Source organism: Eptesicus fuscus, chromosome 3, assembly GCF_027574615.1.
Source record: "Eptesicus fuscus isolate TK198812 chromosome 3, DD_ASM_mEF_20220401, whole genome shotgun sequence".
In the NCBI taxonomy this organism is placed as follows: Eukaryota; Metazoa; Chordata; class Mammalia; order Chiroptera; family Vespertilionidae; genus Eptesicus; species Eptesicus fuscus.
Genome location: NC_072475.1, coordinates 80,023,581 through 80,039,287, shown reverse-complemented (window position 1 = coordinate 80,039,287; position 15,707 = coordinate 80,023,581). Strand labels below are relative to the sequence as shown.

At 40.3% G+C, this 15,707-nt stretch overlaps 1 protein-coding gene across 2 annotated transcripts in view; it reads right to left on the bottom strand.

Moving 5' to 3' along the window:
* COL8A1 (collagen type VIII alpha 1 chain) overlaps positions 1–15,707 on the bottom strand; it is a 184,241-nt gene that overhangs the window by 63,881 nt on the left and 104,653 nt on the right. For both annotated transcript variants that reach the window (XM_028134811.2, XM_008158119.3), the window contains exon 2: positions 9,794–9,893. The gene's annotated coding sequence lies outside the window, so the exon portion shown is untranslated. The remainder of the gene's footprint in view (positions 1–9,793; positions 9,894–15,707) is intronic.

Genomic DNA, 15,707 nt, shown 5'->3' with positions numbered 1-15,707 from the left:
AAACTGCTCTTATTCCTATTTCATAGATGACAATAGAAATTCATGTACTGTTCTATTTTCCTTAAATCAAATGTTACTATTTGCATGTCTTAGACACTGAACTTAGGAAAAGAGCCTTAATAGTGACTTGTTCCAGGACAATATCTATAATGGGTAGTAAGTATGTATTTTGGGGGGATGAGGAATATGTTTTTAATACATATAATTTTATTATAAGCATATTTTTCATTAATGCATAAGATCAGGAGGCTTTTAAATATTGTTTCTTTTTTAATTCAAGGGATGAATATCCCATTATTCTTTGGTCTATCAGCAACTGTGGAAGTAGCCAATTTCTTATGATAATAGATGATTATGTCTATAAGTGGCAAAGAATATTCCTTTCAATTATTTGGTTCACTGAAGAAAGGAAGCTGAGTAATGAGTGAGTGATCTGGTCTGAAATCATTGGCATTGTTATACATTTTTATTTTTATTTTATACACATTCACTGTAAATGTGCTTTTTGTATATTATATGAATATTAGTCAATAGTAGCTAGCATATTTTTTCATTGCACAGGAATACTGACAACCAAATTAAAATTTAAATTATAAAGTTCTGGTAGGATTTGAAATACCTGGCCCTTCCTAGATAAGCTTCCAGAAATTCCTGGATTCTTTGGGATATTTTTCAGTGATTTCACTTTTTCCTGAGAAAATAACTTTTCTGTTCCTTACTTTTCTCATCTGAAAAATATTGGTATTGGATGAGATAATCTTGAAGGCCCCTTTCATCTCTAACAGTCTGTGGATTTACGATTTAATGACTAAATAGCACGAATAACTCATTTCTGAGCTGTCTTTGTAGTAAAATTTTAGTGTTTTTTCCATAAAAGAAGTTATCAGACCAAATATTTTCCCATGATTTTTTAAATGGGATGCCTAAAACAGTTCTGTATTTTACTTTTTAGGATCACTAAGACCCTATCCAGCTTGAAGATGTGATTATATGATATACTAGTGCCCTGGTGCATGAATTTGTGTACATTGAAAAGAAATTAATTAGAAGGTAGCCCGTCTCACCAGTCCCGCCCTGGAGCCAACCTCCCATGACCCCTCGCTGGCTGGATGCACCTGGGGCGGTGCCACAGCTAGAAAGGCATCTGCGGAGTGAGTGAGATCCCTCCGGCAGGTGAGGTCCCTCGGACTGGCCTGCGGGGATTGGGCCGAAACTGGCTCTCCGACATCCCCCAAGGGGTACTGGATTGTGAGAGGGCGGTTCTCGGGTGACGCACCCCGGAATTGGGCTCCTTCCTCTCTGGTTCCAGGGTGCATCACCTGAGAAGTGCCACTGCCAAGTCACCACAGCTCAGCAGCTCCTGTGTTGAGTGTCTGCCCCTGGTGGTCAGTGCGCATCATAGCTACCAGTTGGATGGTTGGACGGTCGCTTAGCCTTTTATATATATAGAGTTCCCCATGAAATTTTATGCATCTCAGAGGCTAAGACTAAGGCCAGTTTTAAGTAGATGCCATTTGATATGAATAATGACCAGGTTTGTCTTAAGGTAGAAGAGGTGCACTTTACATAATGCTCTGCTTTCCTCATTGCTGCTGTTATAACTTTTTTTTTTTTTTAAAGATATGTTTTTATTGATTTACTTTTTATTTTATTTTTAATTTTATTGTTTAAGGTATTACAAATAGTAGTACATATGTCTCTCTTCTTTTTTCTCCCCATTGACCTCCCCCTGGCCTCCCTTACCTCTTGGCACTTGCCCTCATCCCCCCACCCCCAGTGTCTTGAGTCTGTTGGTTGTGCTTATATGCATGTTTTTATTGACTTTAGAGTGAGAGAAAGGGAGAAGGGCAGAGATAGAAACATCGATGAGAGAGAAACATCAATTGGCTGCTCGCCCCCTACTAGGCATCAAGCCCACAACCTGGGCATGTGCCCTGACCAGGAATCGCACTAGTGACCTCTTGGTTCATAGGTGGACACTCAACCACTGAGCCACCAGCCGGGCATAACTTTGAGTTTTAAGAGCTCATACTACAACCTTGATCTTTACATTCATGTTCACAGCTGAGGGTAAACTGCTTTCTCAAGAAAGACTAGGAATACCAATCCAATTTTCACCTTTCTTGTCTAGAGGACTTGAATAGTCCACAGGTTGCTTTATCTTGAATCAAAGGAAGGGCAATAACTCCTGGAAAAGAAGAACCTATAAATATATTATTATTTTAAAATTTTGTGACTGAGAACAAAATTTGCATTTTACCCCACCCAGATAATTTTTATCTTTCTCATTTGCAGTCAATTTTGGAGTTGATTAGGATAACTTTTTAAATTTACTTATTATAAAAGCAATGCATGTTTATTCTAGAATTATTACAGAAAAGTTAAATAATGAAAGAAATATCTAAAATTCTGCCATCCAGAGTTGGCTATTGTTAATATTATTCATTTTATTTCATTCTAGGCAAGCATGAATATTAAGAAATTTGCAACAAGTTATACATTATATTTTGAAGTCTTCTTTTAATAATCAATATATAATTGGTTTACATACATACATTTTAATCTCTTCAAAGATAACATTATTATTGTTGTACAAAAAGTTACAAAACTCTTTTGTTTTCACTATTTTGTGATTGTGCCATTTTGATATAGGTCCCCTTTTTGTTTGTCTTTATCTTTCCTTTTTTCAAAAAACATTTAAGGTAATTTCAGCCCATTTTCCACCAAGTAAGAATAATATATGGAGGAAGGTAAATCTCTGAAATTCATACTACATAAATATACTATATGTAGTATGCTGTGCACAAAATTCATGCACGGGGGTGGGGGGTGTTGTCTCTCAGCCCAGCCTGTACCCTCTCCAATTTGGGATCCCTCTCACAATCCAGGACTGCTGGCTCCCAACCGCTCACCTGCCTGCCTGCTTGATTGCCCCTAACCGCTTCTGCCTGCCAGCCTGATCATCCCCTAACCACTCCCTGGTCAGCCTGATCAATGCCTAACTGCTCCATTGCCGGCCTGATTGCCCCTAACTGCCCTCCCCTGCAGGCCTAGTTGCCCCTAACTGCCCTCCCCTGCTGAACTGGTCACCCCTAACTGCCCTCCCCTGCCAGCCTGGTCACCCCTAACTGCCCTCCCCTGCAGGCCTGGTCTCCCCTCAACTGCTCTCCCCTGCTGACCTGGTCACCCCTAACTGCCCTCCCCTTCCAGCCTCATTGCCCCTAACTGCTTTCTCCTGCTGGTCTGGTACTCCCCCAACTGCCCTCCCCTGCAGGCCTGGGTCCCCCCAAACTGCCCTCCCCTGCAGGCCTGGTCCCCCCCAACTGCTCTCCCCTGCAGGCCTGGGTCCCCCCCAACTGCCCTTCCCTGCAGGCTTGATTGCCCCCAACTGCCCTCCCTTGCAGGCCTGGTCCCTCCCAACTGCCCTCCCCTGATGGCCTGGTCACCCACAACTGCCCTCCCATGCAGGCCTGGTCCCTCCCAACTACCCTCCTCTGCTGGCCATCTTGTGGCAGCCATCTTGTGTCCACATGGGACAGCCATCTTTGACCACATGGGGGCAGCCATCTTGTGTGTTGGAGTGATGGTCAATTTGCACATTATTCTTTTATTAGATAGAATTAGATAGCACAGAGGCCTGGTGCACAGGTGGGGCTGGCTGGTTTGCCCTGAAGGGTGTCCTGGATCAGGGTGGGGTTCCCTTGGGGCGTGGGGTGGCCCGGGCAAGGAGCCTGTGGTGGTTTGCAGGCCAGCCATGCCCCCCGGCGACCCAAGCATAGGCTGGAAGCAGGTATCTGGGATTTATTTATCTTCTATAATTGAAACTTTGTAGCCTTGAGTGGAGGCCAGGGCAGGCCAGGGCTGCAGGAAGCTTGGCTTCCTCCATCGCCAGGGGCAACCCAAGCCTCCTGCTTGCTCCAGCTCTGTGGTCGCCACCATCTTGGTTGGGTTAATTTGCATACTTGCTCCTGATTGGCTGTTGGGCGTGACTTGTGGGTGTAGCAGAGGTACAGTCAATTTGCATGTTTCTCTTTTATTAGATAGGATTATTTTACATTGGCTATCTCACCTAATAGTCTAATGTCTCATCCTCTCTAATAAAATGGTAACATGCAAATTAACCATCACTCTGCTACATATGCCACGCCCACCAGCCAAGCCAAGCCCGCCAGCCAATCAGGGCGAGTATGCAAATTAACCCCATCTAAGATGGCTGCAGCCACAGAGAGCAAGGTTTCCCAGGTAACAGAGCAAGCCAAGCTTTCCATAGCCGTTGCAGGCCTAAGCCTCCACTCAAGCTACAAAGTTTCAATTATAGAAGGTAAACAAACTCAAACAAATGGCGGCAGAATGGAGCTTGAGAGAGCAGGCCAGGGTTGCCGCCGGCAACAGGGGAAGCAAAGCTTTCCGCACACCCTGGCCGGGCTCACCCGCTTAAGGCTACAAAGTTTCAATTGTAGAAGGTGAATTAACTGCCACAGAAATGGCTGCCGTCCTGGAGGGAGCAGCAGGCTTGGTTCCGCTCCAGGCTACAAAGTTTCAATTGTAGAAGGAAAATAAATTCCAGACACCAGGGCCTCCGCTTGGGTTGCCAGGGGGCGTGGCCGGCCTGCAAACCACACAGACCCCTCGCTCAGGCCGCTCCACGCCCCAAGGGAACCCCACCCTGATCCGGGACACCCTTCAGGGCAAACCAGCTGGCCCCCACCCGTGCACCAGGCCTCTATCCTATCTAATAAAAGAGTAATATACAGATTGATCATCACTGCAACACACAATATAGCTGCCCCCATGTGGTCAAAGATCCTGCCCCCATGTGGACACAAGATGGCCACCACAAGATGGCCAGCAGGAGAGGACAGTTGGGAGGGACCAGGCCTGCAAGGGAGGGCAGTTGAGAGGGACCAGGCTTGCAAGGGAGGGCAGTTGGAGGTGATCAACCCTGCAGGAGAGGGCAGTTAGGGGTGACCAGGCTGGCAGAGGAGGGAAGTTGGGGGCAAACAGGCTGGCAGGGGAGCAGTTAAGCATCAACCAGGCTGGCAGCAGAGTGGTTAGGGGGTGATCAGCCTGGCAGGCAGAAGCGGTTAGGGGCAATCAGGAAGGCAGGCAGGCAAGCAGTTGGGAGCCAGCAGTCCTGGATTGTGAGAGGGATGTCCGACTGCCCTTTTAGGCCCGATCCCACCAAGATAGGGCCTAAACGGGCAGTCGGACATCCCTCCAGGAGTCCCAGATTGGAGAGGGTACAGGCTGGGCTGAGAGACAACCCCCCGCCATGCACGAATTTCGTGCACTGGGCTTCTAGTTCATTCATAATGTTTAATGGGAACATATTTAAAGTAAAGTGTGCTACAGAGTCATAAATATACTTTACAGTTCTTTCCATGGTGCTATTACTCTAAGCCTTTCAAGCACTCAGCAAGTATTATATAAATGAGCATTTTGAGGCATTGACTAATGAAGGCTGACATTTTCCCTGTGGAAGATGTGTGAGAATGACCAAATCATTGCTGCTAATGCACACTGCTCTATGATTGACAGTCTTTGGAAATTTGTCTCAACCACATCAAGACAGGTGCATAAGCAAGTCCCGTACTGTGAAATCCGTACTGTGGGCTTTGAACAATGGAACCCACCAGTCCAGTGCTGTCCAATACAAACAATATGAGCCACATGTGTGACTTCATATTTTCTAGTAGCCACATTAAAAAAGTTAAAAGAAACAGTTGAGATTGATTTTAATAATATATTTTTATCTAACTCAAGATGTCTAAAAGTAATATTTTAACATGCAAATAATATAAAAAGTATTAATGAGATATCTTACATCTTTTTCATTCAAAATCTTAGAAATCCTGCATGGATTTTACACTTGCAGTACATCTCAGTAGCGGCTAGCCACATTTCAAGGGCTCAATCACCACATGTGAGTCATGGCTACCATACTGGACAGCATGGCTCTAGTCATTCCCACTAGGACAGCACCAGAGGGCAGCAGTGTGGTGTAGAGGAAAAAGACAAAGACTAACTTGTAACCCCCTGTCTGTTCCTGGCTCTGACATTTGTTATTGATGTGACTGTGAACAACTGATTTAGTTTCTCTGGGTCTCAAATTCCTACTCTCTATAATGGAGCTTGTTAATAACTGCCATGCTCCTCATAGGAGGCTGTGGAAAAGATTAAATAAGAGATTATATGGGAAAGTGCTCTGTTAGATCATAAAGCACAATACACATGTAAGGCATTATTACCCCTTTTATTGTAGATTTACTCTCATGACTTGCCCAAGGCCACATTCCAAGTGGGTAGGAGAATCAAGCATAGAATCTGGGGCTTCTGACTTCCAGCCATCTGCTTCAACTAAAGGCTGTTCATACCAGCTGGTTTTAAAAAAACAAAAACAAAAACAAACAAACAAAAAACCCTCCCCCAAAACCCCAAACGCTTTTTATTAAAAAAATGGGGGAGGAAGAGAGTGACAGTAAGAAATAAATTCCATATTGAATAGTTAGGATCTTCTTGGCCACTGTCTTAATATTCTACATACAGGATATTTATATACCTATACATCAGAATTACAACTATCAAGGATTGGACTTTACTACTGTCATATAATATAAACCCCCATGTTCTTCAAAGTTTCAAAGAACTTCTAAATTGAACTGTGGTTTACCCACTCTATTTATCTCCAAAATATGGTATAACCACAAGAAAGTCCTTCCGTAGTTGGTTTGATTAATAAAACAGATATGGATCAATGCAGCAGGTTTTCCATGGATTATTCTTGGTTACAGATGTAGCTCATTAATCCCATGTGTGAGACACCACTTCTCAGTGAGAATCCAAGAGACACATGAGTCTCTGAACAGAAAGTGAGAATAATTCAGTTCAATACATGTTTATTTGTGCTTACTGTGTATAAGGCACATTAGATATTTTCATGAGCAAAAGGAGTTCGTTACTATGATAATTGCCACTTAGAGAGATGTAATTTAACTTGAGAAAAATACAGAATATACCTACCAAAATGTGTATGTTATGTGATTCAGAAATCCATATTTTCAGAAAGTAAAAAGATGATCAGAAAGGAAATTCTAGGTTATTAAAAAATAATTTAAAAAGTCATGTCCTTTACTTTTGTGAGGGCACACAGTTATCATGCTCTATTTCCATTTTCCCTAATTGTAATCCTATCATGGTTTTCATATTTAATTTTGAGGGGGCATTTTTTACATTTGTTTCAAATGAATTTCTTCACAGAACTTGAAAATCACATAAAATATTTACAGTTTTATACTATGTAAATTAAGCATAAGCCAAGTTAATTTTCACTGAGACAAAAACTATACATTCTAAAAGTTCATTCTTATTCTTTCTTAAAAATGACTTTCAGTTTGTTATTTTTATTGGAAAACTATCAACTATACGCTCTGGGCCTGCCTGAATTGATGACCATGTTGAACCAATGAAATTTTTACTTTCATTGCTGTTGACTATTGAATGAAATAGTTTATTGAGTAACCTTTACATTTTATTGTTTTGCACCCCAGTTTAAAAACAAGGCTTAATTTTTTAAAAGTCTAATAAATGTATTTTTTATATTTTCACCATAACTTTACAAGCAACTTATCTCCTCTGCTCTATAATAACCACCTTCTGCATCTTTATGATTTAGTTTAACATTATTACTGTAATTTTTTACTGGGTGAGCCCATTCATGCCTTTGGCAGCAAGATTTTGTTACAAGAAATTCAGAAGCTGAGCCTGCCATTGGTTACAACAATTATGAAGTTTCCCTGGATTGGGGTCAGAGCCTTACCCTGACATTTTGACTGTAATGGGAGGCCTGATTCCTTCATCAGAGTCTCCAAATATGTGATAGGCTTGAGTTCTATAATGTGTTGCTTAAATGAGCACATATATTTTATATATACATATATTTCAATGGTTTTGCATTATAAATATTTCATTTGATTAACATCTGGCCTTGATAAAATCCAGCCAATAATTAGTGGTATCTGTAATAAAAATGTGATACCTTATGAGAGTTATTAACATAGTTGAATTTCTCCAGAAACTCAGGATTGATTCATTCTAGACCAGATGTGGTCATGTGGCATTAACTGCAGAGCTTCTTGCTGTGCTTTTCTTTTTGTTCAAGGGCACCTCCAGCAAGAACACAGAAATGTGAGGAATCTTAACTACTCACACTTTAAATTACTAAATAAAATTAAATAGACTATAAAGAGTCATTGTACTATTCAATATTCGGAAATATTGAGCTGTATGTCCAAAAGTCACACTTAACACCAGGCAATAGTAATAAACATAAGATGGCTGTGGATACTATGAGATAATGTCTACTCGTCAGATATGGATGGCATTTTTCCCCCATCAAACTTAAAACGTTAATGATATACTTCATATATTAATTGCTCCTTCTGAGAGATCAATGTAGGGACAAAAGAGATTCTGGTATACTGTTACCACTTTTCACTGAATATATTCAGTATCATCTATACTAATAAAAGGGTAATATGCAAATCAGTCCAGATGCCCTCACAATAATGACTGAACAGCAGGCTGCATGGGGCGACCAGGTCGGCAGGGGGGGCAGTGAGGGGCAACCAGGCCAGCATAGGGGGGCACTGAGGGGTGACCAGGCTGCTGGGGGGGAAGTTGGTGGCAACCAGGCCAGCAGGGGGGGCAGTGAGGGGCAACCAGGCCAGCAGAGGGGGACAGTGAGGGGTGACTAGGCCAGCAGGGGTGGCAGTTGGGGGCGACCAGGCCGGCAGGGGGGGTCGGGAGGGGCAACCAGGCCAGTGGGGGGGGGCTGTTGGGGGCAATAAGGCCAGCAGGCAGAGGCAGTTAGGGGTGATCATGCTGGCAGGGGGGGGGGCAGTTAGGGGCGATCAGGCAGGCAGGCAAGCAGGTGAGCAGTTAGGAGCCAGCGGTTCTGGATTGTGAGAGGGATGTCCGACTGCCAGTTTAGGCCCAATCCCCAAGCCTAAACAGGCAGTCAGACATCCCCTGAGGGGTCCCGGATTGGAGAGGGTGAAGGCTGGGCTGAGGGGACCCCCCCACCCCATGTACGAATTTCATGCACCGGGCCTCTAGTATGTGAATAAAACCATATGCTATATCATGTTCTGTTTCATATTTGCTAGATTGTCTTAGGAAAATTTAGTACATGCCACTTCAGTCATCTGAAAGGAATCATTTCTTCATTACAACTCATTACTTAAAACTATAAAATATCAGCCAGAAAAAAAATTGGGCCAATTAAGAGAAATTTGATAATTGTCCAAAAAGCACATATAGATATGACTGGGAGATGATAAGATTATTTTAATTTTTCCATTTGCACGGGGGAATTATTTATTTTACAAATCTCCAGATCTTCTATGACTTGAAACCCTCTGCTGAATCATGAAAAGCAGCTCAAGTTAGCAATTTTCATCTGCAAAATCTAGCTGCTAGCATCTGGTGAACACTTGGATAACCTAGTCAGGGCCTATGGAAATGATTATTTTAAGACTCTATTCAACATGCCTGGACTTATAAAACCAGCTAGAATCACACTCTGCACATGTATTTTACTGTCAGGGATTTAAAAACCTGGCATTAGTAAAGATAGTCTAAAGGCTTTTGCAGCAGTGGAGATGGGGATAGGAGATAGGACAGGCAGGCAGGCTGGATATCCAAGAGTCTTCCAACTCCTCTCCCCACCCCGCAACTTTCCCTGTGCACCACCAGCCAGGCCACTGAGATGCCTTCCATCGCTTCTCACACTTACATTTAGACTTGGCTGCCTGCGGAATCAGGACCAGCGTCCTTGCCTGTGCCTTCCTGTGGCACGCCTGGGCCTGGTTTCTGCTCTGCTTCCAGAACAGTGTCTGAAATAGAAAAACAGGATACTTTTACTCAGAGATTTCCAGCCAGTGTGCCTGCAAGAATTTTTAAAACATGCAATACCTGACTATTTAGTCAGAGTACTGACCTCTTTTCCTTTAGATTGTTAAATAAGTAAATGACAACGGCCAACACAACAATAGCCATCTGGTGTGAATGAATCAAAATTATGTCTATTTTTTTGTGTCAGATGGGCAAAAAATATATTTTTTGGTGTGCTGCAGAATTTTATTAATTAGTTTATATGTGCTATGAGATGAAAAAGGTTGAAAATCACTGCTTTTACTAAATTGGAAAGACAACAAGAAGCTGAATTATCAAAGTGTATTGTTTTTGGATCATAGGAGAAATTACATAATAGGAATTTATAAATACACATTGAAGTAGAAAATGCTATTATTTGCCAAAATTTAAAAGCACATGTAGGAGATATTAGGGATATTTGCTGTTTAGGAGAGAGAATTTTTTGTTGTTGTTGTAATATGTGCAAATGTATACTTATTTATTTTTACACATATACTATATATAGTTTCTGTCCAAATAAATGATTTATTGTATATCTTTATTGCCTTTCATGGTTATATTATGTGCTAAGTTCTCACTAAAATAACTCCCATTAATACAGATTTGAGATAATTTAGAAAGGATTTGGGCATTTGTTAAAGAGGAAACAAATTTCTGAGGAAGTTATACCTCTGGGAGAAAAGTTAGGTTTATTTTAGAAAAGTGAGCTTTTCCAGCAACACATTTTCCATCTGTCTGTATACAACAGTATTTGAGCTAGAAATTATTCTTAGTTATTTATCAAATCAGGTCTGATAGGGCTTTAATTTGGCAACACTTATAGGTTTTTGTGTGAGCTTTTTGTGTAATTTAGTTGACGACACTTTATGAATTATCTATAATTTAGACTTTTTACAAGTCATATTGGACTTATTCCCACTTAAACTGAGTTTCAGAAATTTAACTCTGTGTTTTGGATAATACATACTTCATTTTGTTTTGTTACAGTTCATAGAGACGTGTTTAGGAAATATTACTTACATTTGTTGTTAAAAATGGATTTAAATAGGAACAACTTCAGACATTCAGATAAACAAAAATATTTGAAAACTAAGATTGATTGATTAGGAAATAATTGCAGAATTGGGTATCCAACTTAGAATTTCTGCAATATGTTATAAGTGATCTATTCTAGAGCAGTACTAGCCAATAAAACTTCCTGTGACAATGAAAATGTTCTATATCTGTACTGTTCAACATGGTAGGCACTAGTCACATGTGGCTACTGAGCGCTTGAAATGTGACTAGTACAAATGTGGAGCTGAAGTTTTAGTTCTTTTTAATTTTAATTAATTTGAATTGAAACACCCACTGTGGCTAGTGGCTACCTTATTGGAAATTGTAGTTCTAAGAGTTTATCTGTATTTGGTATTCAACATGAAAAAAGGAAATATTTGAGTGATTTTAGTTGCTGAATGTCTACAAGACATGAGTGTCCCCAAAACACAAGGTCCAGGCTCTGGTATGTGGCCTTTCATTGGAGTCCTCACAACGTGTGCACAAGCCTGAAGGGTGGAAATAGCCGCGTTCTGAACTTTGGCTAAACTTGTGCATATTCAGGTATAAATAAAGTTGTGTTGCTCATAGGTGATTTGAAAACATTTTGCCTCTGGAAGGCCATGCGATCTCAAATTATCTCTAGTACTATAGTTCAGTGACATTAAATGAACTCAAGGTCTTGACTTTTCCAGCCCACTTCTGCTAAGGTATGACTGCCAGGTAATAGAGACAGATATGAAAGAGATACTTCATGAACATAGCTGCCTCCATGAAAAAGAAATTCCACATTCAGACTGGATAGCAGGACCAGGCTGAAAAATACTTTGGCACCTCTCTCCAAATAATTTTTCAATAAATATTTATTGAGGACTACTATGTATAAGGCACAATGCTTAGTGTTGGAGATAAAATATTGGGGGAAAATAGATACAGCTCCTGGACTGATGATGATTAATTGCACTAGATAATAATATTTTTCCAATATCTTCTTCTTCCAAAATTTATTATTTTCCCTTGGATATGGTGAAAATAAAGCAGGAGAAAGATACACAGGATACATAGAAACACTGAGGATCACTATTAGGCGTGTGTCACATTTTACTCAATTTACTTCTCTCTGCACAGCTTTCACAGTTCCGCACCCAGATAGATGAAGAAAGCAGTTTCTGAAATGCAATACTGGAAGCAGAGAAAACGACTAAAAACCCCCAATTACCATTTTTAGAACATGGGATGAGCATCATTGTTTAGCATTTGAGTGTTTACCACATATTTTTATAAGGGATTCTTTCCTCTCTATGAGCCAGAAGAATGTCCTTTAAAATAATTACCAACTAAAAGACTTTTCTTGCTGTTATGTGATGACACATTTTTTTACTTTGCCATTCAAAACATCGTAAGAAAGAGTGCTACAATCACCGCTCATGAAATGAATCAAATGACTCAATTTTCAAGCACCATTGCAAGACCTGAAGGGAACTATTAGCTATACAGGAAATATGTAGCTTATTGTATTTCAGTTCATGTTGGAAGAAAGAGCCAGAATGTGGCAAAATACTGAGCAAGAACTATTTAGTCCAATTTCTTTTTTTTCTTCACAGAAAAAATGCACAATTAAATGTATGATTCAATCTGCATTTTAGATGAATTTTCAAATGTGTCACTGATGAAAATTTAAGGAGGAAAAGGATTAAAAATTAAACTAAATTAATGAAACAATAGTACATAGTACTTAAAGTGTTTAAAGGCCATTAAGTCTTGTCTCCAAATATATTAATTGATAATGTCCCTAATTTTCTAGACAGACACTTTGAAAATAATTTTAAAAAACTAACTACAAAGCAATGGAAGAAGGTAGAGGGGAAAAAGAAATACATTTATTTATATAAATAATTTAGAACCAATTGCAGATAAAATATTATAAATAAAGTTAAAAGGTGAAGGAGAGTTTGCTTTATTCTTTTAAAAAATATATATCATATGGAGGTTTTAAAACATGCCCACAAATTCTTTGACCCTCCTCGATATTCCCCCCATGGAATCTGGGAGGCCTTGTGACAGCTTTGACCAATAGAACACAGTGGAGGTGGGTACTATGTAGCGTCTGGTGCTGGGTCATAAAAGGCCACAAAGGTGTTGCCTGATGTGCTGGCACACTGTCCTTTCGAGCCCCAAGCTTCCAGGTAAGAGGTCTGAATCCCCTGAGACCATCGTGCAGACACCATGTAGGTGCTCCCGTTGGCGATGCCAAAGAGCCAGCCTTCCTTCTATCTCTGCCAGGCACTACACTTGAGTGAAGCCATTTGGGGCCCTTTAGATCAGCCAATCTGCCAGGTGACTAATCCGTGAGAGCAGGAAAATCTCAGCCAACACCCACACAACTATGAGATAAAATAAGATGTTTGTTGCTTTAAGCCACTAAATATTGATGTGAGTTGCTATGCAGCAATAGAAAACTGAAGCATACCCTCTTGTATGTTGCATATTTTCACAATAAAAAATTTAGAAATTGAATATAAAAGACACTCTGGGAGGTCATTTGCCAAAATGGACAAAGAAAGTCTTCGTATCCTTCCTATATAAAGAGATCCTACAAACACCAAGAACAAACTAGTAATACTATATAGGAAAATTGGCAATTAAATGAACATATAATTCACAAAAGAAAAACAAAAGGTGAATATGTAAAAAAAGTTCAATCTCATTAGGAAGTAAAGAAAATGTGAATTAAACAATGGGGTTAAAATTTTGGTTATCAAATTGGCAAAGACAAAAATAATATTTAATGTTGGTTTGGATTAAGTGAGAGTATAAATGGCACAAACTTTTTGTACATCCAGAGCTTTTAAAATATATATTTGACTTTGCTAGGAATTTAGGATTTTAGGTAAGAAGTAATCAGAAATGAGGGAAAATATAAAATGTTTATTACAGTTCTAATTCCAGGAGCAAAAATATAGAAGTCTAAATGTCCATCAATAAAGTTAAATAGCCCTGGTTGGTTATTACTCAGTGGTTAGAGCATCAGTCCATGCACTGAAATGACAAGGGTTTGATTCTCAATCAAGGGCACGTACCTGGGTTGTAGGTTTGATCTCTGGCCCTGGTCGGGGCATGTACAGGAGGCAACCAATGAATCTCTCTCTCTCTCTCTCTCTCTCTCTCTCTCTCTCTCTCTCTCTCTCTCTTCCTCCCTCCCTCCCTTCCACTCTATCTAAAAATCAATGGAAAAATATCCTCAAGTGAGAATTTAAAAAAAGTTAAATAAATTATGTATTTTACATTACTGAATATTATTTTATTATAGATTAAAAATTTAAAGGTGTGTTATTTGCTAATCCTGACCTGAGTTACACAACAGTAGCATAGAAAAACTGGGACTTCATGGTCACACAGACCAGGCTCTGACTCCTGGGTTTGCCACTTACTTTTGCTGGATATTTGCAAATTTGATTTATCTTTCTGAGTTTCAGTTTTAAGAAAATGGGGCTAAACACCTATTCCATTGGGTGTAGTGATAATTAAATGAGGTTATATTTATGAAAAAGCATAATAGTTCATCAGTAAGTATTATCTCTTTTCTTACTATCCAAGGATACCATCTGAGCTCCATATTCAAATTTACAACCCTTGCCAAATTCACTAAAGGTTCTTCTACTCTGGCTCTTTATATATACCTCTTTACACCACAGTCGAGTCTCCACACCATAGTCAGAGATATTAAAAACAAAAATAAGTGAGTCAAGTTCTTGCTTACAATTCTTCAATACTTCTAAATGCAATAAAAAGTGCATCTACTCTTGCCCCAGTTTCCATCTGCAGATGTGGTCAACTTTGAAAAAGTAAATCAAGTCATGCCATTCTCATGCCTAAGATTCCCCCAGCCCCCACTCTTCTCATCCAATAGCTCCCCATAGCACTTATAACAAAACTAAACTTTTTTTTTTTTTTGGCTTCCATGCCTCATATAATTCCACTTTGCCTACAATTTTGTCCCCTTTTCCCCTTGCCCTCTATTCTCTAGCCATTCTGGCCTTCTCCTTATGAAAAACATCATGCTGGTCCCCACTTTCAGGCCTTTGTTATTCTTCTGCCTGTAATTCTCTTCATCCAGACACTGTTGGGCCCTTCACCATTTAAATCTCAACTTGAATGTCACTTCTTCAGAGAGGTTTTTCTTGACTCTCCAATCTAAAGTCAACTACTCATTTTCATGTATCTCTAATTATCTTTAATTCCATAGACATAGTTATATTTTTCTTATTTAATGACACCTTTTATTCATTTACTAGAGGCCCAGTGTATGAAATTTGTGCACGGAGGGGGGCCCCCTCAGCTCGGCCTGCACCCTCTTCAATCTGGGACCCTTCAAGGGATGTCTGACTGCTGGTTTAGGCCCGATCCCTGTGGGCTGCCTGATCGCCCCTAACTGCCTCTGCCTGCCTGTCTGATCATCCCTAACTGCCCTCCCCTGGAGGCCTGATCACCTCTAACTGCTCTGCCTCAGCCCCCGCCACTGTGGCTTTGTCCGGAAGGACGTCCAGAAGATGTCTGGTCTATCTGGTCTAATTAGCATATTACCCTTTTATTAGTATAGTCTTCTTCCACCAACCCTTCCTCTCTCCCTATCCCTCCTTGAGAGCAGGGGACTTGTCTTGTTTATTGGAACATTCCTTACAACCAGAACTAGGATTGGCTCATGGTAGGTGTTCTGTAAATATTTACTGGATGCCTTG